Raw genomic sequence first — 24,485 nt, forward strand, 5'->3', positions numbered from 1 at the left:
TTGCCTGGATGCTCCATTCCTTTTCCCTCTATTTTTTTCCTGCAATCTGATGCAGGAGTGTTACTTTTTTGAAAATGCAGGAGTGTTACTTTTTTGAAAATGAAAATATGATTACAATTTTATTTACTTTCCCAACTTAAATGTACTGGTAATTGAAGTCGTAGGTGTGAAAATTACAATGGGGAAAATTCTGCTATCATCTTAAACATGCTCTGTCTAATAAATCTGATTATTGATATAGTTTTTGGGTATGTGGGGCTTAAGGGGCCTTTGGTATATCCAGGTTGTTTCTTTGGAAGACGTTATGGAATTGAAAAGATAAGACAGCTGAAGATGGAATTCTAGATAATATATCAAAGGAAACTAAAAAAAGTTGAGACAGATCTTCCCAGTGATTTTGTGGGGTAGTCAGATAAGTAACCACCTTCATTTTGAGAACCTTGTCTCAGGATATTTAGTCAAGGTCATATAACTAGCATATGATGTAGCCAGAACTAAAGCCCAGATTACCACCATAGCCAGCAGTCTGCACACACTGCCTTTCTTCATCTAATAGTCCTCAGCAAGTCTGCCCTTTGAAATGTAAAGGCTTCTTATACTGCCTAGTGTCGATAGCTCACTTCTCTTAAATTTCATTCTCCTTAAAAGCAGGAACCATATTTTATTGTACCCTTTAATCAACAAGGGTGCCCAGCACAGTGAAGCACTAATTCATGCTATAGAACTCTTGGGTATTATTAACTATTATTATAACACATATTTTCTTAAATCTGTTAGATTTCTGTGGAGATTGGTACATACTTTTAAAGCAGTTGTGCTGTTGAAAATGTCAAACAATAATCAGTATTGAGGCTGCAAAGAACAAACAGCTTTGGAGTCTTAAGAATTGCAATTTGGGAGACACAGATTCGGATGAAACTGAAAGACTGCTCCGAAGAAGAGAATCAGTCAGGAGTTTAAAAAGACAAAAGCCACAAGGTTGTTAACTTGCGAGAGAATTGTGATTGACTCTGATGCAAGTCAGGGGATATTTGTGCTTAAGGAATCATGAGTTGTTTTAGGGTAAGGATTCAATAAGCAGATAGGTTGTCACAAGTTATTTTAGGGTACATGACGGATAAGTATCTTGAGTAGGACAATAAGTGTTCAAAAGGTGAGATTCCATCTGGGCTGAGATGCACATAAGTCACACTTCCTCAATGGTCTCCCAGCTCCATTTTAGAAAGCTCTCTTAGCAATACTGACTCCATTCTGATTTTCCTTTCACAAAAGAGACTGAGAGGAAATGTGTTACATGTAAAACATTGTACACATAGCAAGCTTATGGCTTAGATATTTTTTCCTTAGGTCGGGGCAATTTCAAATATTTTGTTCCATTATCACCATAAACAGATGTTATAGTTTGAAAAAATATAGCAACCATATACTTATTATTAGTTTGAACTGCTGTCCAGTGTAAAATTTGTGCTGTAAGTGAAGAGTCAGGAAAACCTAGATGAGGTGGAAAGTATCTTGATTGACTTAGTAAAGTGTTCTCAACTTAAAAGTATAAATAATATTTTGCTTCATCTTGACTACTGAATATACTCCATACCCTCAGGTTAATAATGAATATCTACCTGCTATAACTCTATTATGTATATTCAGTATGGTTAATTCTTTTAACACTTTATCACTAAAAAAGCTCATCAGTGTTCATCATTCAGACTAACTGAAGAAAAGGCTAATGTCGTAAAAAGTTTAAAAGATAAATTACATTAAAGTAAACTTACTACTTAAAATACATGCAGTAATTATATGATACCTAGTTGAGAAATTACTTCAATGAATAATTTGAAATTGGCATATTTACAGCTATGTCCTTCTGAAGTATATAAAGACCCATGGAAGGTTTGTTCTCCTGAGTAGTTTTTAACATAAACCTGTTAGTTTTATTAATATTGTTAATTTTCTCAGGAAACCCTTTTTACATAGATGGTACAAAAAAAATTAAAGCAAATAATCACAGGATATAAAGTCAATGAATGTAAATGAATGCTTTACTTGCATATAGATTGCTGCCATTTAATTTGGTGTGCATTTCTAGATTATTTCTTTATTCATTTATTCACAGAAATTCAAGTAGCCCTCTTTTTAGACCTGCAGAAGTGAAAATGTAAGTTTGTGAGAGCATTGTGATGCATGCTTAGAGCTACTATGGATAACAAAGAAGAATCCCACCATGGTTGCACTAAAAGGTAGTTTCTGGGAGTGACAGACTGGAAAAGAATCCAAAATCTTAAAGTAAGTCCTAGCTCATACAGATGCCAACAGACCTCAGTTCCCTTTACCAAAGACTTCCTTTAATGCATTGCAAAAAGTCTAAAGCCTTGCTGTGATATTCAATTGAGCATTCACCACCAAGCAATAAATTATTCAAATGGCAAGTCTGATTATGTCTTTTAAAACTACCTCATTTTCCTCTATTTTGAAGACCAAATGGAGTATGTAGCACTCAGGTTCTGGCAGAAAGAGATGGCTCTGGATTAGCCTCAAACTGGATAACTGAGGAGAATTTAATAGAGAGACTACAAAAGTATGGGAAAGGTTACAGGAAATCAATTAAGCATAATGCTTTAATCCAGGACTAGCACTTGTAGGGAGGTACTACTCCCCTACATCAGATGGTGTGAAGGGAGAAAAAAACTACTCAAACCTGGAGAGAGAAGGACACTTGACAGGATCTACAGCCTCTGCAAGAAGGACCTGCCAACCCATTTGTATCTACCAGTGAGAGCCCCTAGGAATAAATGGGGAATAATTGCCCTGACTTCAGTCTCCAGAGAGACTTCCATTGGCTGAACACAACCAGAAACCAGAGGGCAACAGAACTCTTTGATGCAATTCAGATAGGTTAGTCCCCTGGGGCACAGAGAGGGTGGAGAAGAGTAGAGAGTGAATTTGGAGGGCAAATGGAAAATATCCAATATAGTACTCTTTTGGAGGTAATATAAAATCTAACTCAAGGTTATCTAAGCAAACAAAAGTATTTATTGACTTAAGTATCTGAAAACTATAGAGGTAGCTCTATCTTCAGGCCCAGCTTCACCCAGCATTTCAAAGGACGTCATTGGGATTCAGCATCTTTCCATCTCTCAGCTCTGTTCTCTTATGTGTAGACTTTATTCGAAGTGTCAAGATATCTGATAGCAGTTTCAGGTTGAAGTCCAGAAAAAATACTAAAAGAATAATAAAATAAAATAAAAATAATAAAGTAAAAAACACAAGGTCCTTTCAACAGTTTAATCAGAATTCCTGGGCTTAACTCTCAGTGGACTAAATCAAGTCACCTGCCCATTCCTAAACCAATCAATTTAATCAGAGGAATGAAACATGATGATTGGCCTATACTGAATCACATGCCTATTCTTAGACTCAGTTGTTTAGGCCACACAAAGCCCAAGGACAGAGGGTGGGGAAAAAGTGGGTACTGTTACCAAAATTAGGAAAAATGGATGTTAGGTAGCCAAAAGAAAACAAATGACCACTGAGGCCTATTTGGTAATCTAATTCACTTCTTAGCTCTAATTATCATGATGTTCAGGAATATATGAATCTACCAGTTTAGGCTGACCACATAGCATTAGAAAAATATGGTAAAAACTTCCACCTTTCTTCCAATTTCCACATTTTATGCCAATGAAGCCATGACACACTTATTCATATATATATATATTTATATGAACATATATGTAGATACTGCTATCTATGTATGTATATAAAACTTCTCATCTTGCAATAATTTGATTTGTTGTGCTATTAAACATAAATATAAATATATTAGCTTTCTAGATCTATAAGTAGTGTGTACAACATGAGCATTCTTTTTAGGTCACCAATTCTTGAAAAAAAGGGAGACATTTCTTTTTTAGTTGTTAGTGTCACTTCTTTCCAAACTATTGGCATAGAAGGATGAATTAATGAGTCAATATGGTGTTTGGTTTTTTTTTAATTTATTTGTTTATTCATTTTTGGCTGCATTGGGTCTTCATTGCTGCGTGCAGGCTTTCTCCAGTTGCACCAAGCAGGAGCTACTCTTCATTGCGGCACAAGGGCTCCTCACTGCAGTGGCTTCTCTTGTTGTGGAGCACAGGCTCTAGGCACATGGGCTTCAGTAGTTGTGGCACACGGGCTTAGTTGCTCCGCGGCATGTGGGATCTACCAGGACCAGGGCTCGAACCTGTGTCCCCTGCACTGGCAGGCAGATTCTTAACCACTGTGCCACCAGGGAAGTCCCAATTTGGTGTTAATAATGATAAAATTATACTTTGAGGTATTTTTCTTTGAAAAGGAAGTATTTTTATTTTCAAACATAAATCACACTATCACAGAAATTTAAAGCTGGAAAGGCCTGGATTATTTTAGAAACTGAGAACCAACAAAGTTCAAGTGACCTAAAAACTAGATAACATTTTAAAATCAAATCTTGAAGAAATGAAAGTCTATGTCCCAGGGAAATTATAGTATGATGAGGTAATATTAGTAGAGCTTCTATATTTTGGCCAGGGACACTACATGAACTTGCAATCCACAGTAAATTTAACCATGTGAGTGGCAAGGGACTACTAAGGCTGAGCCTAGATGTATATTCCTCTTAAATCATCCTGTTTTAAGGAAGAAAAGCTTTAACCAGGTAGACACAGGATTTAGTTCTTTCAGATCACATTTATAGGGTAAATGGAGTTTTTTTTTATTGCAGCTGTGTATTTGCTGATAAGACAAAGCAAAGAATGCAAGTACTTAATCATCACATCTCGAAAATGATACAGAAAATCATCTATTTTTAGCTTTCTACTGTGCCCTTTTACCTTTCCTCTCAATAATGTACCTACATATTAGTTTTTAAATTGCTTATCTACACAAAGCACATTAACTTCTCATAGGTTTATAGGCTGGCTTCACATTTATTCCTCTACAGAAATGAGCACATCTCTAAAATTATCCAGTGACAAATCTAAAGCTAGATGATTAGAAAAGCAACTGGGGAGCAGGAAATCATTTTTTTAGCCTGCTTGACAAAAAACTAAGATGTACCAAAACGAAAACTCATTCCTATTTAAGATTACTTTCCCTTTGTCCTCTTCCTTTACCCTGGTTGTTGCTGAGCTGGGGAACTTAAATATGCCACTATGACATCTGGGTAGAAGGGTTATCCACTTTGTATTTTAATTGGTCTCCTTTTTGGAAACTGGTATCCTTGGAGATGTTTCACCACTGTGTTGTTGATAATCCATTGGGATGTGGCAGCGTCCTCTTCTTATCTTCTCCCATCTCCCTGGGATTCTTCTCACCCAGGCTGAAAGACTGGTAAACCTCCTGCAAGTCTGCTGGGTGTTTCTTTCTCACCTGTATTCTGGGCCCTTTCTTTCTTGTGGACACAGAGAAATTCACTGTTTTTTCATATACCTCTTAGACCACAAAGGTTCTATGGCTGTCAGCAGGCACTTGCTGTGATATACCATCTCTTCAGAATTCTCTGTTCCATTGCCCTCCAGTTGTCATAGTGTGGTAAACCTCAGCAAACCTACCAAAGTCCCAGAAAGCAAGGGTGATTCATAGAGAGTAAACCCATCGGAGGAGGACAGGGAGAAGGATTTACCACCATTCTCTCCTCTCCTTATACTTGCCCCAGAATTCATTCCAAGGGAATTCATTTCATTTACATAGAAAATGACAAAGCTCCCTTTTCTTGCCTCTATCTCCATTACCATTACAAATCTTTATATATATTTATAATAACTGCTTTAAGCGTCCTTGTCTGTTAATTCCATCATCTCTGTCATTTCTTGGTCTGGTTCTATCGATGGATTTTTTCACCTGGCTACGGGTCACATTTTCATTATTTTCCACATGTCTAGCAATTTTTGATGAATGTTGAATATGATGAATTTTATTGTTGAGTAATTTTTGTGTTTCATTAAAGGGAATTGAGTTTTGTTCTGGCAGGCAATTAATTTACAGGCATACCTTGTTTTACTGCATTTCACTTTATTGTGCTTCACAGATACTATGGTTTGTTACAACTCTGCATTGTCAGATGATGGGAAGCATTTTTTCAGCAATAAAGCTTTTTTTTTTTTTTTTTTTGCGGTACGCGGACCTCTCATGGTTGTGGCCTCTCCCGCTGCGGAGCACAGGCTCCAGACGTGCAGGCTCAGCAGCCATGGCTCACGGGCCCAGCCACTCCGCGGCATGTGGGATCTTCCTGGACCGGGGCACGAATCCGTGTCCCCTGCATCGGCAGGCGGACTCTCAACCACTGCACCACCAGGGAAGCCCAATAAAGCATTTTTTAATTAAGGTATGTATGTGGTTTTTTAAGAGTTTTTTTAGATTTCACACTTAATAGACTGCCGTATAGTATAAACATAACTTTTACATGCACTGGGAAACCCCAAAATGCATGTGACTCAATTTATTGTGATATTCACTTTAGTGCAGTGGTCTAGAATGGAATCCACAATATCTCCGAGGTATGCCTGTACCTGAAGAGTAATATGATCATTTTGCAGCTTCTATTTCAACTTTATTAAGGTGGGTCTAGAACAGATTTTACTCTAGGGATAGTTTTAGCCCTTCTTCTTAGGAGTAAAACTAATGGTATAGCCCTTTGGGGATCTCTATTGAATTCCCTGAGTGTGAACAGGCCTTTCCACCCTAGTTGGTCAGAATTCAAACATCTCCCAATGCTGTGAAACTCTGATGGATTTTCAGCTTACAGCTTCCCTATAGTTGTTCCCTCCCTGGTAGGCATTTATCTGGTCTTGCGGAGTCTCACCCCATATATGTACGGCTTAATATTCAAATACTCAAAGGGACATCCATGCAAATTTCTGGAGTTCTTACCCTGCTTAGCTCCTTTCTTTTTGGTCCTCTCCTCCATAAATTAACTTTCTTAAGCCTCTCTAACTCTGATATTTGCTCCCTCAGTTTAGCAAGGCCGCCATGTTTTGTCTGGGTTCCACCTCTATGCACCACTGTCTACGAAGTGCCTCCAGCCAGAAAACTGGGCAATTGTAGGGCTTATCTAGCTTGATTTCCTTCTCTCAGACACTGTAGTCTTGCACTGCCTGCTGTACAATGTCTGAAAACAGTTGTTTCATATATGTTTTCACGTTTTCTTTTTTTTAGTTCTTTATTGCATAAGCGTTAGTCTGGTACCAATTAATCAGTCATAGCTGTAACACAAGTCAAGGCTTTTGATTTTCTCCACTGATACTATTATTGACAATCCCTAATATAATGGATATCCTTCTATGTAGGTGTCAACTGAGAAGAGGATCACCATTTAATCATTTATACCAGGAAAAAAATCAATTCATAAATCATACTATCAAAACATCTCAAATTTCTACAGGTATGTAAACTAGATTGTATAGTCAAATTTTATTACCACTGTAATGACTATAATTCAGATACTTCATGTAGGGAGATCAGCTAGAAGATTTATTCATAAAAGAGGACAAAAGAGAAGTTACTGGAAGAGAAGAAGAAGACGGGAACTAAAAATGACTTCCTGGAGAACAAAGGAAAAGCAATTTCCTAGAGAACAAAGGAGAGATTAAGTTCTCTTCTTTTCTAATAAAACTAAAAAGTTTCAGAATTTAATAATACAGGAGTCTGCAGTCAATGACAGGATAGGGAACTGGTGTTTGCTCACTTCATGGCCTTGGGAGAATAAAATATAATCCATTGGAAGAGTGCAAGTAGAGGCCCAAGTGATGAAGATCTAAGAGGATTTTCATGGTTCTCTCAAAGACTGAAGATGTGATAAGTTCAGGCTAGCCTTAGAGAAGTGTATCACATGCCAAAGGTGAGTATGGGTCTTGCATGGAACTGAAATGAACACTTACGACAGAGTTTCAGGAAAACTGGGAGGGTATACAACCTAAATGGGCAAGCATGCCAAAAAGTCTCACACATGAGCTCAAGGTTTGAAAAAAGACAAATAGGAAAACAGGCTGTAAATAATGAGATTGCCCAGAAAATTTCAGCACTGACATGCTATTAATCCATTTAGTAGCAATATTTCTTGTATAAAATGTATTTTTTTTAATAATTTTATTTATTTATCTTTGGCTGTGTTGGGTCTTTGTTGCTGAGTGCGGGCTTTCTCTAGTTGTAGCGAGCGGGGGGCTACTCTTCGTTGTGGTGCACGGGCTTCTCATTGTGGTGGCTTCTCTTGTTGCAGAGCACGAGCTCTAGGCGTGCAGACTTCAGTAGTTGTGGCACGCGGGCTCAGTAGTTGTGGCTCGCGAGCTCTAGAGCACAGGCTCAGTATTTGAGGCACATGGGCTTAGTTGCTCCACGACATGTGGGGATCTTCCCGGACCTGGGCTTGAACCCGTGTCCCCTGCATTGGCTGATGGATTCTTAACAACTGCGCCACCAGGGAAGCCCTAAAGATGTGACTGTGTTTCTGTTTTGTAATTTAGTGCACATGTAGCCATTTTTAGATTCCACCTATAAGTGATATCTTATGATAAGTCTCTTTTTCTGTCTGACTTGTGTCACTTAGAATGATAGTACCTAAGTCCACCCAAGTTGCTGCAACTGGCCTGATTTCATTGATTTCATGGCTGAGTAATATTCCATTGTACATAAGTACCACATCTTCTTTATCCATTTTTTCCTTCCAAGGACATCTAGGTTGTATCCAAGTCAAGACTCTTGTAAACAGAGCAGCACTAAACGTTGGGGTACCTGTGTCCTGTCGATTTTTGGTTTTCCCAATATATATGCCCATGAGTGGAAGTGCCGTATGCTCTGTAGCTCTGTTTTTTAGATTTTTGGGGAAACACAATACACTTCTCCAGAGTGGCCGTTGGCAATTTACATTCCCAGCATCAGTGTAACAGGGCTCCCTTTTCTCCATGCCCTGACCTCCATTTCTGGTTTTTACTCTTCGTGGGAATGGCCATTCTGACTGGTGGGAAGTGATACCTCTTTGTAGTGTTGATTTGCATTGCCTGCCTGTGCGTCATTGGCAAAGTTCAGCCGCTTTTCATGTGCTTTAATGGCAAGTCCAATCTACCTCTTGAAATCCCTTTCCTGCAATTCTGCCTTGCTTACAAGTCCTTTTCGATGACATACCTCAAGACATTTTTCGTTGATAGGTATCATTTACAACCCTGCAGGTTTGTGAATTGTAGTGTCCCGAGCTCCATTTTTCAACTTGTTTTTTTTGGGAACTGGCCACAAAACAGCATGTTTGCTTCAAGCCCTATTCTGGTTACGGGGGCAAGCTGAGCCCTTGGTCAATTCCTCTTCCTGATTGGAAATTAGAGTGTCATGTGCCTGTCCAAACACCTAGGGCTTGTCTCTCATTGGTTACCCCCTTCCGCTTCATGCTCCGGACAAATTCCAAACTGTACGAAAAAGGATGTTGAAGGTGCTGACTTCCCCAAGTGGGGAGATTGTAAGGCAAGAGGCTGGAGGGGGGAACCCGACCACCCGGAGATGAGGAGATGAGGTGCCTTTTCCAAATTCTTCCCGATCAGACAGTGTACCATCCTCTAGGTGTCCCATGCATGTTTTAGCTGTAGGAAGGGTCCCCTGCACCTGGAGATTTGGGACCCATGGAATGGGGACCAGGCAGTATTACTCTTAAGGGGCTGCATTTGCTGGCCCATCCTCCCCAAGCCTCTCAGCCCCATGAGTGTCCAGCCTTAGGTCCCATCCAGCTGTGGGTCTAGATGTGGTCAGTCCAGGTTGCATCACAGCCCCTGAACGAATTCTGTAAGAATTTCTGTCTTTTTTTTCTTTTTTTTGTATTTTATTTTTATAACGGTGTGTAGCTGATTTTCAATGCTGTGTTTCTTGCTGCTGTACATCCACTTGATTCACTTACAGAGAGACATCAATAAATTCTTTTTCAGATTCTTACTACTCTTATTTTTAAAATAATTTTATTTATTATCTTTGGCCGTGTTGGGTCTTTGTTGCTGTGCACGAGCTTTCTCTAGTTGTGGCAAGCAGGGGCTACTCTTTGTTGTGATGCACGGGCTTCTCATTGCAGTGGCTCCCTTTGTTGCAGAGCACGGGCTCTAGGCATGCGGGCTTCAATAGTTGTGGCTCGCGAGCTCTAGAGTGCAGGCTCAGTATTTGGGGTGCACGGGCTTAGTTGCTGTGTGGCATGTGGGATCTTCCTGGACCAGGGCACAAACCCGTGCCCCCTGCATTGGCTGGTGGATTCTTAACCACTGCGTCACCAGGGAAGCCCCATAAAATGTATTTTTGTTTAGTCATTTTTAATAAAACCTATCATAAGAACACTTGCTCAAAATTCAACACTCTCTCTCTCCATGAACACTGGGAAAGGGGGCTATGTCAACTCAGACTATTCCATAAAATAAATTTCGTAGTAAATGGTATAAAAATTTCACCAATTCAGTTCTTATTCCACTAATTCCAAGGATCCTACAGATACTCGTTTGTTATATAGTTCAGGAAATGAGTTATCCTTAATTTGGCCAGAAATAAGAGCCAACGGCAAAGGCTTGGAAACATTTTAATTATACAGAGATAATCAACATAATGATATGTGTTATTGTAAAATTATACTATACTATTGTGAATTTTATTCTTCTTTACACTTGTTTATTCTTTACTCTTGTTAAATTTTAACAAGAGTACTAGTGCTTTTATTCTGTATAACTGATAAAAGCTATAGAAATAATTCACTTTTCTTTCATATCCAGAATTATAGAATTAAGGAAGATTCATCAGGATGAAAGCAAAATATCAGCAATAACCATTCATGCTACCTTTTTCAATTATGATGTTTCTGTGACTTGTTCACCACTGAATTCCCAGCACCTAGAGGTGCTTGGCACAAGTAGATATTCAGTAAACATTAGGTGAATGAATGAATGAATTACAACTCTTACATTCATACTAGTCACCATGATGCCAATAATGAATACAATAAATTATTTCAATACAAAAAATGAATACAATAAAATCTGGACCAACAGCTAATGAAAGGTCTAAGTGTCACAGAAAAATAACAACAAAAACAAAACCAAAACTTTCCTAACAGGATGATGCTTGGTTTTGTTTATTATTGCTGGGGAAGGGGTTGAAATATGGCCACAGAAATGGGCATGAGACAGTTAACAGTAAATCCTTAGCTTGTTACAATTAGGAGAGATGTTTTATAGCTTAAAAACGGAAGTCACCTGGGGTCAATGATTCATGCAAAAGGCAGAAAATTTTTTACTCAATGCTCAACATGGAAGTTATTTTGCAGAAATCACCAGGCTGGATAAGAAATCTCCTTATGTTCTAGATATTAGAAATAGTAAAATAAAAGCATTACTAGCTTAGATGTTTTGTTGATAAAGGCCCTTAACTGAAATTAAAGCAATTTCAAGCCAAAGGATAGTGAAATGGCTACAATTCATACTATAACTCTGATATAAGTAAGACATAATGATTCAACTCAGAAAGACACTGGGCATGGACAAGTGTGGAGCCCAGTAGTTTGAACAATGCAGAATTTCTATGTTTATTTTAACATATTTATTGGGAGCATAATTGCTTTATAATGTTGTGTTTCTGCTGTACAACAAACTGAATCAGCTATATGTATAAATATATGCCCATATCCCCTCTTTCTTGCATCTCCCTCCCACGCTCCCTATCCCACCCCTCTAGGTGGTCACAAAGCACCGAACTGATCTCCCTGTGCTATGTAGCTGCTTCCCACTAGCTATCTATTTTACATTTGGTAGTGTATATATGTCAATGCTACTCTCTCACTTCGTCCCAGCTCACCCTTCCCCATCACCATGTCCTCAAGTCCATTCTCTACATCTGCATCTTTATTCCTATTCTGCCCCTAGGTTCATCAGAACCTCTTTTTTTGTTTTTTTTTAGATTCCATATATATGTGTTAGCATATGGTATTTGTTTTTTCTTTCTGATTTACTTCACTCTGTATGACAGACTAGGTCGGTCCACCTCTCTGCAAATAACTCAATTTTGTTCCTTTTTATGGCTGAGTAATATTCCATTGTATATATGTACCACATCTTCTTTATTCATTCATCTGTCGATGGACACATAGGTTGCTTCCATGTCCTGGCTATTGTAAATAGTGCTGCAATGAACATTGTGGTACAAGACCCTTTCTGAATTATGGTTTTCTCAGGATATATGCCCAAGAGTGGGATTGCTGGGTTGTATGGTAGTTCTATTTTTCGATTCTTAAGGAACCTCCGTACTATTCTCCATAGTGGCTGCATCAATTTACATTCCCACCAACAGTGAAAAAGGGTTCCCTTTTATCCACACCCTCTCCATTTATTGTTTGTAGATTTTTGGATGATGGCCACTCTGACTGGTGTGCGGTGATACCTCATTGTAGTTTTGATTTGCATTTCTCTAATGATTAGTGATGTTGAGCATACTTTCATGTGGTTGTTGGCACTCTGTATATCTTCTTTGGAGAAATGTCTATTTAGGTCTTCTGCCCATTTTTGGATTGGGTTGTTTGTTTTTCTGATATTGAGCTACATGCGCTGCCTGTATATTTTGGAGATTAATCCTGTGTCAGTTGCTTCGTTTGCAAATATTTTCTCCCATTCTGAGGGTTGTCTTTTCATATTGTTTATGGTTTCCTTTGCTGTGCAAAAGCATTTAAGTTTCATTAGGTCCCACTTGTTTATTTTTGGTTTTATTTCCATTTGTCTAGGAGGTGGGTCAAAAAGAATCTTGCTGTGATTAATATCATAGAGTGTTCTATGTTTTCCTCCAAGAGTTTTTAAAATATCTGGCCTTACATTCAGGTCTTTAATCCATTTTGAGTTTATTTTTGGTTATGGTGTTAGGGAGTTTTCTAATTTCATTCTTTGACATGTAGCTGTCCAGTTTTCCCAGCACCACTTATTGAAGAGGCTGTCTTTTCTCCACTGTATACTCTTGCTTCCTTTATCAAAAATAAGGTGACCATATCTGCATGGGTTTATCTCTGGGCTTTCTATCCTGTTCCATCGATCTATATTTCTGTTTTTGTGCCAGGACCATACAGTTTTCATTAGTGAAGCTTTGTAGTATAGTCTAAGTCAAGGAGCCTGATTCCTCCAGCTCCGTTTTTCTTTCTCAAGATTGCTTTGGCTATTTGGGTTCTTTTGTGTTTCCAAACAAATTGTGGAATTTTTTGTTCTAGTTCTGTGAAAAATGCCATTGGTAGTTTGATAGGGACTGCACTGAATTGGAGATTGCTTTGGGTAGTATAGGCATTTTCACAATCTTGATTCTCCCAATCCAAGAACGTGGTATATCTCTGCATCTGTTTGTATCATTTTTAATTTCTTGCATCAGTGTCTTAGGGTTTTCTCCATGCAGGTGTTTGGTCTCCTTTGGTAGGTTTATTCCTACTTATTTTATTCTCATGTTCCAATGGTAAATGGGAGTGTTTCCTTGATTTCTCTTTCAGGTTTTTCATCATTAGTGTATAGGTATGCAAGAGATTCCTGTGCATTAATTTTGTATCCTGCTACTTTACCAAATTCATTGATTAGCTCTAGTAGTTTTCTAGTAGCATCTTTAGGATTCTTTATGTATAGTATCATGTCATCTGCAAACAGTGACAGCTTTACTTCTTCTTTTCAAATTTGGATTCCTTTTATTTCTTTTTCTTCTGTGATTGCTGTGGCTAGGACTTCCAAAACTATGTTGAATAACATTGGTGAGAGTGGGCAACCTTGTCTTGTTCCTGATCGTAGAGGAAATGGTTTGTTTTTCACCATTGAGAATGATGTAGGTTGTGGGTTTGTCATATATGGCCTTTATTATGTTCAGGTAAGTTACCTCTATGCCTACTTTCTGGAGGGCTTTTATCAATGGGTGTTGAATTTTGTCAAAAAATTTTTCTGCATCTATCGAGATGATCATATGGTTTTTCCCCTTAAGTTTGTTAATATGCTGTAGCACATTGATTTGCATATATTGAAGAATCCTTGCATTCCTGGAATAAACTCCACTTGTTCATGGTGTATGATCCTTTTAATGTGCTGTTGGATTCTGCTTGCTAGTATTTTGTTGTGGATTTTTGCATCTATGTTCATCAGAGATACTGGCCTGTAGCTTTCTTTCTTTGTGACATCTTTGCCTGGTTTTAGTATCAGCGTGATGCTGGCCCCATAGAATGAGTTTGGGAGTGTTCCTCCCTCTGCTATATTTTGGGAGAGTTTGAGAAGGATAGGTGTAAGCTCTTCTCTAAATGTTTGATGGAATTCGCCTGTAAAGCCATCTGGCCCTGGGCTTTTTATTGTTGTTGGAAGAGTTTTAATCACAGTTTCAATTTCAGTGCTTGTGATTGGTCTGTTTATATTTTCTAGTTCTTCCTGGTTCAGTCGGAGAAGGTTGTGCTTTTCCAAGAATTTGTCCACTTCTTCCAGGTTGTCCATTTTATTGGCATATAGTTGCTTGTAGTAATCCCTCATGATTCTTTGTATTTCTGCAGGGTCAGTTATTACTTCTCCGTTTTCATTTCTAATTCTGTTGATTTGAGTCTTCTCCCTTTTTTGCTTGATGAGTCTGGGTAGTAGTTTATCAATTTTGTTTACCTTCTCAAAGAACCAGCTTTTAGTTCTATTGATCTTTGCTATTGTTTCCTTCATTTCTTTTCATTTATTTCTGATCTGCTCTTTATGATTTCTTTCCTTCTGCTAACTTTGGGTTTTTTGTTCTTCTTTCTCTAATTGCTTTAGGTGCAAAGTTAGGTTGGTCATTTGATATTTTTCTTGTTTTTTGAGGCAGGATTGTTTTGCTCTAAACTCCCCTCTTAGAGCTGCATCCCATAGGTTTTGGGGTCATAGTGTTTTCATTGCATTTGTTTCTATTTCTTTTTTTGATTTTCTCTTTGATTTCTTCAGTGACCTCCTGGTTGTTTAGTAGCGTAAGAATTCTTTAGCCTCCATGTGTTTGTATTTTTTACAGTTTTTTTCCTGTAATTGATATCTAGTCTCATAGCATTGTGGTCGGAAAAGATACTTGATACGATTACGATTTTCTTAAATTTACCAAGGCTTGATCTGTGACCCAAGATATGATCTATCCTAGAGAATGTGCCATGAGTACTTGAGAAGAAAGTGTATTCTATTGTTTTTGGATGCGACGTCCCATAAATATCAATTAAGTCCATCTTGTTTAATGTGTCATTTAAATCTTGTGTTTCCTTATTTTCATTTTGGATGATCTGTCCATCCATGAATGTGGGGTGTTACAGTTCCCTACTATGATTGTGTTACTGTCGATTTCCCCTTTTATGGCTATTAGCATTTGCCTTATGTATTGAGGTGCTCCTATTTTGGATGCAAAAATATTTATAGTTGTTATATCTTCTTCTTGGAATGATCCCTTGATCATTATGTAGTGTCCTTCTTTTTCTCTTGTCATAGTCTTTAAAGTCTATTTTGTCTGATATGAGAATTGCTACTCCACTTTCTTTTGATTTCCATTTGCATGGAGTATCTTTTCCCATCCCCTCACTTTCAGTCTGTATGTGTCCCTAGGTCTGAAGTGGTCTCTTGTAGACAGCATATATACGAGTCTTGTTTTTGTATACATTAAGCCAGTCTGTGTTTTGGTTGGAGCATTTAATCCATTTACATTTAAAGTAATTATCAATATGTATGTTCCTATTACCATTTTCTTAATTGTTTTGTGTTTGTTATTGTAGGTCTTTTCCTTCTCTTGTGTTTCCTGCCTAGAGAAGTTCCTTTAGCATTTGTTGTAAAGCTGGTTTGGTGGTACTGAATTCTCTTAACCTTTGCTTATCTGTAAAGGTTTTAATGTCTCTGTCGAATCAGAATGAGATCCTTGCTGGGTAGAGTAATCTTGGTTGTAGGTTTTTCCCTTTCATTACTTTAAATATGTCCTGCCTCTCACTTATGGCTTGCAGAGTTTCTGCCGAAAGATCAGCTGTTAACCTTATGGGGATTCCATTGTATGTTATTTGTTTCTTTTTCCTTTCTGCTTTTAACATTTTTTCTTTGTATTTAATTTCTGATAGTTTGATTAATATGTGTCTTGGCATGTTTCTTTTGGATTTCTCCTGTATGGGACTCTCTGCACTTCCTGGACTTGATTGACTATTTCCTTTCCCATGTTAGGAAAGTTTTCAACTGTAATCTCTTCAAATATTTTCTCAGACCCTTTCTTTTTCTCTTTTTCTTCTAGGACCTCTATAATTTGAATGTTGGTGTGTTTAATGTTGTCCCAGAGGTCTCTGAGACTGTCCTCAATTCTCTTCGTTCTTTTTTCTTTATTCGATGCTGAGTTTCTAACCATTCCCTATCCCTTCAGCTGTTCTTCACATAACATGGTCTGTAGCTGCTTTGCCATCATGGGGTTGTACTATTCCAATTAAGCATCATTGTCTTAAAATGTGGCACTGAAGTACAACACATTTGTGATAGTTATTTCGTGTCAATTTGGCTGGGCCATGGTGCCTGTATATGTAGCCAAACATTCTGGATATTTCTGTGAGGGTGCTTTGTGATGAAATTAACATTTAAGTTGGTGGATTTTTTTTTTTTTTTTTAAAGTTTTATTTATGGCTGTGCTGGGCCTTCGTTTCTGTGCGAGGGCTTTCTCTAGTTGCGGCAAGTGGGGGCCACTCCTCATTGCGGTGCGCGGGCCTCTCATTATTGTGGCCTCCCTTGTTGCGGAGCACAGGCTCCAGACGTGCAGGCTCAGTAGTTGTGGCTCACGGGCCCAGTTGCTCCGCGGCATGTGGGATCCTCCCAGACCAGGGCCCGAACCCGTGTCCCCTGCAATGGCAGGCAGATTCTCAACCACTGCGCCACCAGGGAAGCCCCCTAAGTTGGTGGATTTTTGAGTAAAACAGAATGCCCTCCATAATGTGGGTGGGCCTCATCCAATCAGCTGAAGGCCAGACAAACACTGCAGACTGACCTCCCTCAAGCAAGAGCGAATTCTGCCAGCAGAGAATTCTGCCTTCAGACTTGAACTACAGCATCAGCTCTCCTGCCAGCCCACCCTGCATATTTTGGACTTGTCAGACGCCATAATCACATAAGCCAATTCCTTAAAATAAATCACTTTCTATATATATACACACATCCTAGTGTTTCTGTTTCTCTGGAGAACCCTAATATAACACGCATGCAGATATTTGTCCTATATGCACAGAATACTGCAGAGCGATTATTCCTAGTCACACCTCAGAGAGGGCAGTCCTTAATCACAGATACAATGAAATCAACAAAGATTAATACAAGATAAAAGACAATAACCAAATGTAAACCAGGGAGAAGAAAAATATAAAGGGAGGAAGAAAGAAAATTACATTTGCTTTTTTAGTTATCACATCAAGTAACTCATAATTGAGCAAAAGGAGAAAAGAACTCCTTTGAAGTTTTTTTAAAAAATGAACCCATCTGCTTCTGGAGTATCCAGTTACCATGCTCCCTTCACCCATCCAGAAAACACTTTTATTCTATGTTGAACCAATAATATGAACCACTTTTTTGGAATACCACCTTTTGTCTGCTGCTATAATTTCCAGATGACATGTTTTGCTTGCCGTAACTACCTCCCAAGGCAAAAGGTGGTCCCATGGCCCAGAATTGGAAATTATTTCCAGGTCCCCTTCAGCAACCAGGTTAATTTAGCCTTGCTCAGCCATATATGTGACATATATGACATACTATGTCTCATCCCTTACTCTGAGTGTGATATCTGCATGTAAATATTTGTATATTGTCATTCATTCATATGTGCCAGGCACTGAGCTAGCTATTGAGTACACAGTCATGAACAAGATAGATATGGCCCTGTCCTCATGGACTTATATTTTAGTGGGTAAGACAAATAATCGGTAAGAAAATAAACTATGATAACTGTTATGATGGAAATAAATGGAGTGCTATGAGACAGAAGAGGTCTCCTTCAAACTAAGACCTGAATATTTAAAAAAACAAAATAAAGAAAAGTTAGGGAAGAGCATTTCAAAAACAGCAAGTACAAAAGCTCTGAACTGGGAAAAACTTGGGAGTGTTTAGAAAATATCAGAAAATCCATGTGGTTGAGTCCCGATGATGATAGAAAGGATTGAAAATGAGGTAGGATACGTAGGCAGAGACCAGATCATAAAGGGTTTCATAGTGAAATTTATTAGGGCAATGGAACACTCCTGAAATTGGAAACCAGATTACTTTCTCAAAAAGTGAAACCAGGAAGAATCAAAGCACAATGAACAAGAATCACCACTTGTGAAAGTGGTTACAAGCAGAAAAGAAAGTGTGTGTATGGCTGGAAAATTTGAAAAATATACAATTTCAGAGAGACTACAGTATAGACATAGAGAACAATGAGTAGAATATGATAATAACTTAAGCTGAAACATAATCAATGATATTGAACCCTGCCTGAAGGAGTAATCTGCTAACAAGTCTGAGATATTCCTTAAAGGTACCTCTCCAGCCATGGCAGAGCAGGGAGAAATGGGGGAGGTGTTAATAGATTGCTGAATATCTTCCTGTCAATTGTTCCAACAAAGATAGTTCTGTTGTTACCTGTTTTGTACATTGGGCTTCCATTTCAAAAAAGGTTAAAAAAAATCTTTGAAAACTGCTTCAAAAACAGAAACTATAATTACATATATATAAAATGACATATATGGAGAATATAACTAATGTATATTATATATATGGAGACTATAACTATAAAAATGTATATATATATATATATATATATATATATATATAAGAGAAAGACAGGGAGAGAAGGAAAGAGAAAGAGGGTGGGGGAGAGAGAAAGAGAGAGAGACAGAGGGGGTTCCTAGGTGAGCAGAATATCAGACAGCCTTAGCAGAAATACTCATATAGAGGAAATAAATGCATAAGACTACATAGTTTGATGGGATTAGTCATTAACATCACCCAACAGCCTGCTTTTGCTCTGATTCCAGGCTCACAAACAAACCTCTACTGACAAGAGCTGGCTTCTCATGGGAGAATATATTGATACTCCATGAGTTTCTGGTGCACATGACATTTATATTTCACCATTAAACATCATCAATGAGGTTTCTAAATCAGCGTCTAATTAATTTCTGCACTTGAAAAACAGGATCCCCCAGTGCAATGACTACCTCATGGAACTGTCACACTCAGGTTTCCTGAGAGTGACCAACCAATGTCTGTGACTTCTGTGGCTGGTCTCTTTTCTATCCACAACCAATTGGAACTAGAGAAACTCATCCATTTAAAGGGACTATCCACAGTAGGAACCCACACTTACCAGCAATGCAATACGATAGGAAAAGAACTTCCTACCTTCTTCATAGAAAAAGAAGCATAGTGGCTTAAAGACAGATATGCAGTTTTAGCACTTGGACTGTTTTTATCACAGACAGAGAATGTTAAAGGTTAGATCTGAAAGTTCATTGTGTCCAACCCCTGAGTTTTAAAGGTGACAAGAGAGGCTTGGGAGATTAGATGGTCTGCTCCCAAAATACAACCAGGACTCCTGGACTAAACTGTTCCCCCTATGATAACTCCCTACATCGTGGTAATAGTTGCTCACACTCTTAATCTTCTTGCAGCCATTAAAACTTTGTATTCTCATTCTATGCAATCATGGGTAAACTTTAAAAAGAAATTATGTTTTCCAAGAAATCAAAGATAGCCTTCTATAAAACTTTTTCCTTTCCATTAAGAGCAATAGGTATTTAGTTAACTCCAGCCTATATGGCAGCCAAAACTTTTATAATGAAAGTCATAATACCTTTCTGCTTAAAACCCTGAAACAACTCCTATTCCACAAAGAGTAAAAGCCAGTTCTTCCAATAGCCTACAAATCCTGCACCTCCATTCTCACCCTGTTCCTGCCACACTGTCTTGCTTGCTGTTCCCAATATACCAAGTACTCACCTGCCTTAGGACCTCTGTGCTGGCTGTTCCCTCTGCCTGGAACGTTTTTCTTCCAAATAAGCTGAATGACTAATTCCTTCATCTCCTTCAAGTCTTTGCTCAGATGTCATCTTCTCAATGAGACCTGCCCTGACCATTCTATTTAAAAGTACTACACCCAACCCTCTTCACTTCCAATGCCCCTAACCCTGACTTTCTTCTTTTTCTATAGGATTTAACACCGTCTAACATTTACTTATTATGTTTATTGCTCATTGTCTGTCTCTTTCCACCAGAATGTAAGCTCCATGAAGGCAGGAATCTTGGTGTATTTTTCCACTATTATATCCCTAACATTTGAAAGAGTGCCTAACCCTCAACAAATATTTGCTGGATGAATTAATTCATTCAATTAATTGCATTTGGAAATTTGACCACTTTATGTCTACCAATAATAAAATGTCATATCTAAAGTGAGTAGGATCAGAGTTGAATCTTTACCCAGATAGGCTGGCTCTTCCAATGGATTCCATTAAGGAGGGAAATATACTAACGCAATAATACATTTCTAGTCTCTGAAATTCTTCTTTGGTGTTGCCATCAATAAAATGAAAAGGAGTTACTGTTTAATAATTAAAAGATGATCACGGACTTGAGGATATGGGGAGGGGGAAGGGTGAGTTTTGACAGGGTGAGAGAGAGTCATGGACATATACACACTAACAAACGTAGTAAGGTAGATAGCTAGGGGGAAGCAGCCGCAAGGCACAGGGATATAAGCTCGGGGCTTTGGGACAGCCTGGAGGGGTGGGAGGGGGAGAGTGGGAGGGAGGGAGACGCAAGAGGGAAGACACATGGGAGCACATGTATATGTATAGCTGATTCACTTTGTTATAAATCAGAAACTAACACACCATTGTAAAGCAATTATACCCCAATAAAGATGTTAAAAAAAATAAAAATAAAAAAAAATAATAAAATAAAAGATGATCACAACAAGGATTTACTGTATAGCACATGGAACTATATTCAATATCTTGTAAAAACCTATAATGGAAAAGAATCTCAAGCTGTACACCTGAAACTAACACAATATTGTAAACCAACTATAGTTTAATAAATAAAATAAATTTTTTAAAAAAGATGATCAGGGAATTCCCTGGAGGTCCAGTGGTTACGACTCTGCACTCTCCCTGCCAAGGACACGGGTTCAGTCCCTGGTCGGGGACCTAAAATCCCACAAGCTGCTCAGTGGGGCCAAAAAGAAAAAAATTAATAAAAAGATGATCAACTACTCTTTTTCAAAGAAACACCCAAATGCATTAAAAATGAGTATCAAACCAACCCAGAATGTATTGACAAGGAATACTATTTATTTAGCATCAATTAAGCTGTCAATTTTTCTTGGTGATAACCTTGACATGTTCTCTTGCACAGTATTCTGAGCAACTGCCACAAAATGAGAATCTAAGAAGTGTGTGTGTGTGTGTGTGTGTGCACGTATCTTTATAAGCAGTCATGACAAAGTACCTGAGAGTAAGCATACTGACCTATCTATTCCATGCAAGTATTCTACACATCTTTCAACTGGTTTGTTTTTTCAACAACCATGATGGATTTTTTCTTAAATATCCTCATTCATTTCCAAGTCCTTTTTGTAAACAAACATGGATAAATAGCTGGCTGAGAATAGCAATGCAGGTGGCCACTGTGTATGGTCAAGCACTGCACATCTCTGCAAGTGCCATGTGTATTGTACATGGATTATGATGTAAATGCACCAGTACCACCACCACCACCCTTCCCTGGAGTTGTGCAGTATTCACCCATGGGTCTGTTCAATCTAACCAGCCCAGACTGGAACTAAAACCAATGATCTTTCCTCTTGGAGAAAGTAATTCAAAATGACTGAGCTAATCAATCCTAGACATTGATATATGAACTGATTTACATTAAAATAATATCCTCAAAACATTTACCAGTAATTAAAAAATGGAGAAGGTGTTAGAGACACAGCTATCTTAAAATGACTTTATATGATAGGTCACAGTTTCCCATCCCTGAATCTTTGTTTAATTGGCAGTTGGTTTTCTGGTAAAGGGTAGAAAATCTGATACACATAATGATCTTAGAGCACACTCAAGTGGATAAATACTAGACTAGCAATGTTTTCCTTAGAGATGTCTTGGTCTGTGATAGAAAAAAATGAAAAGAGAAGGTGGTGGAAACAAAGATTACTGAATGAATGAAGATGTACCAGCCCTCATCACAAGGGCTTGTAGTTTAAATTATTTCTTTAATAACGAGGATGGATTTTTGGCTGGTCTAGCCATACTTTCCATTTAGTCTTCTTCACTCTTTCTTGAGTCAATTTAGGGGGACTTTGAATAGAAGTTTGGGATTTTTTTGGGAGAGGGTGTTTAGTTTTTTTTTTTTTTTGGCTGTGCCGCAAGGCATGTAGGATCTTAGTTCCCTGACCAGGGATCAAATCCGTGTCCTCTGCAGTGGAAGCTCAGAGTCTTACCACTGGACTGCCAGGGAAGTCCCTCGAATAGAACTTTGAATAGAACAAAGCTACCTTATATGGTAACAAAGCTGTAATCTAAACCTCTTGCACCTCATACTTATGAATGAAACCAAGTGGCCTCGTTATAGGAAAAATACCTGAAACGACACACTTAAACAACCAAAATGTCCATAACTAAAATATCCCTACCTAACTCAATTTCAATCTTGCAGTCTCCAGAAAGCATTTTGCTTTTTCACATCTCTACTCCTTTAATCCTATTGCTCCCTCATCCTGAAGTGCACATACTTGCCTCCTCCTCTTCTCTCTTACCTTCATCAGTTCCCACTACCTCATCTCCCAGAAAAAAAAAGGGGAACTAAGCAGACACATAGCAGGTATCCACAACAACAGTACTTACCACTGTGCCATATTTGTTTCTTCTTATGTCTACTCCTCCATTGAACTGTGTGCCAGGCAAGAACCAGGGTTTTTTTGTTTTGTTTTGTTCTGTTTATCTTTATATCTCCAGGGCCTAGAGAGCATTTGTTAAAAGATGTACATATATGTTTATTTAGAAATGGAATTTGACATCACAGTAAAAATAGGCCCAGGGTGAAGACACCAAAGATATGATTGTCTTGAATGCCCTGCCCTCTCTTACCTCCCATATACCCACTTAATCACTCATACTGCTTAATGTGGAAAAATTACTTGGAAAATATTTTTTAAATACTTTTAACAGTCAAACCAGTAACCAAAAAACTTAAATCAAGAAGTGAAAATAAAAGTGTCTTCTTTCTATGTCCACCTTGAGAAGTTCCATCTGTGGGACTGGTTTCTCCAAGATAAGAAGCAAAACTAGTTCCTCACTTTCTCTCCTCACTCCCTCCAGTCCTACCTCAAAGATCACATACCCTGTCCCCTTTAAAGTCAAAGGTACCTATCCCAGCAGAAAATGAATTCAAATACACCTGTAATTGTAAACCAAAATAGTGTGAAGGCATTCACTATACTCTGGCTGGGTGGGGAGACAACGAAAGGCAAACTAAACTCCCCAAATATGCAAAGCTGCAGAAGGTGACAGAATAACTGCTATTTATTTTTGTTCAGGAGGAGTAGGCTAAACTACACAACTTAAGTAATACAGACTTTAATATATTGTAATAAAACAAAGCCACATTATTTCAATATTAAAGTTAGACCTTTTATATGATAAAAAATACTTCCTCCAGCAACTCTGTCAGTGAAGATCTATTCCGTCGTAGGTTGAAATTCAAACTAGCATTTTGCCAGCTGGTGATATTGAGCAAATATATTGAGAGTCTCTGGGCCTGTTTCCTCAATCTCCAAAATGAGAGTACGATGAGGTACAGTGGTTAGGTTCCCAAGTCAGTAAGTAAGGTGGGGGGGGAGGAGGGGAGCCTGTCACAATTACCTTTGAAAAATCACTTTAATTACCCCTAAGTATAGCATATTGACTTTAGTGTACACACTATACAGTAAACCTTATGGGCACTAAATTTTGAGAAACCACTTAAACTGAAGAAATAAAAAAGAATGTATATATGCGTACATGTAGGCATTAAGGCCATTCTGGTTTTAACTCTAAAAGCACTAATAGTGAACAGGGTATGGCTAGAGAACACAGCTCCAGAGTTTAGTAAATGTTAGTGTCCTGCCTTTCTTCTGCCCTTTAGCCTACCAGGAAATCTCCCAGAGCAGTCGTTTTAACGTGATTATGCCTGAGGCGCAGGTAGTGACTTATGCAGCGAATACTTCGAGGGAAGAAACTTTGTAACCGGTTTCGAGTTCTCCTCCTAACACTCGCACTTTGAAGTGCCTCGCTAAATAAGAGGATGAATTATTATCTACCACAGATTAGAGCTCGGGCCATTTCAATGTACTAATACCTCGGAAATTTTACAAAGCAAACTTGCTACACACATCACTACCTCAAATCCGCAGTCTTCCCTTAGCTCCAGAAAAGCTTGGCCCAATCCTTTCGGCTTCCGTAACCTCGCTCAATTTCGCGAGACTAAGGCTGAGCTCCG

At 38.4% G+C, this 24,485-nt stretch overlaps 1 long non-coding RNA gene across 1 annotated transcript; it reads right to left on the reverse strand.

Annotated features, from left to right (window-relative positions):
- Positions 1 to 3,074: 3,074 nt before the first annotated feature.
- LOC112414586 (uncharacterized) lies at positions 3,075 to 24,446 on the reverse strand. Its single transcript, XR_003006187.1, has 3 exons — positions 24,387 to 24,446; positions 22,853 to 22,966; positions 3,075 to 3,218 (listed from the first exon to the last, which is right to left on the reverse strand). It is a non-coding gene; the product is annotated as an uncharacterized LOC112414586 (long non-coding RNA).
- Positions 24,447 to 24,485: the final 39 nt, after the last annotated feature.

Source organism: Neophocaena asiaeorientalis, unplaced genomic scaffold (genome assembly GCF_003031525.2).
Source record: "Neophocaena asiaeorientalis asiaeorientalis breed wild unplaced genomic scaffold, Neophocaena_asiaeorientalis_V1.1 scaffold225, whole genome shotgun sequence".
Taxonomy (NCBI): domain Eukaryota; kingdom Metazoa; phylum Chordata; class Mammalia; order Artiodactyla; family Phocoenidae; genus Neophocaena; species Neophocaena asiaeorientalis.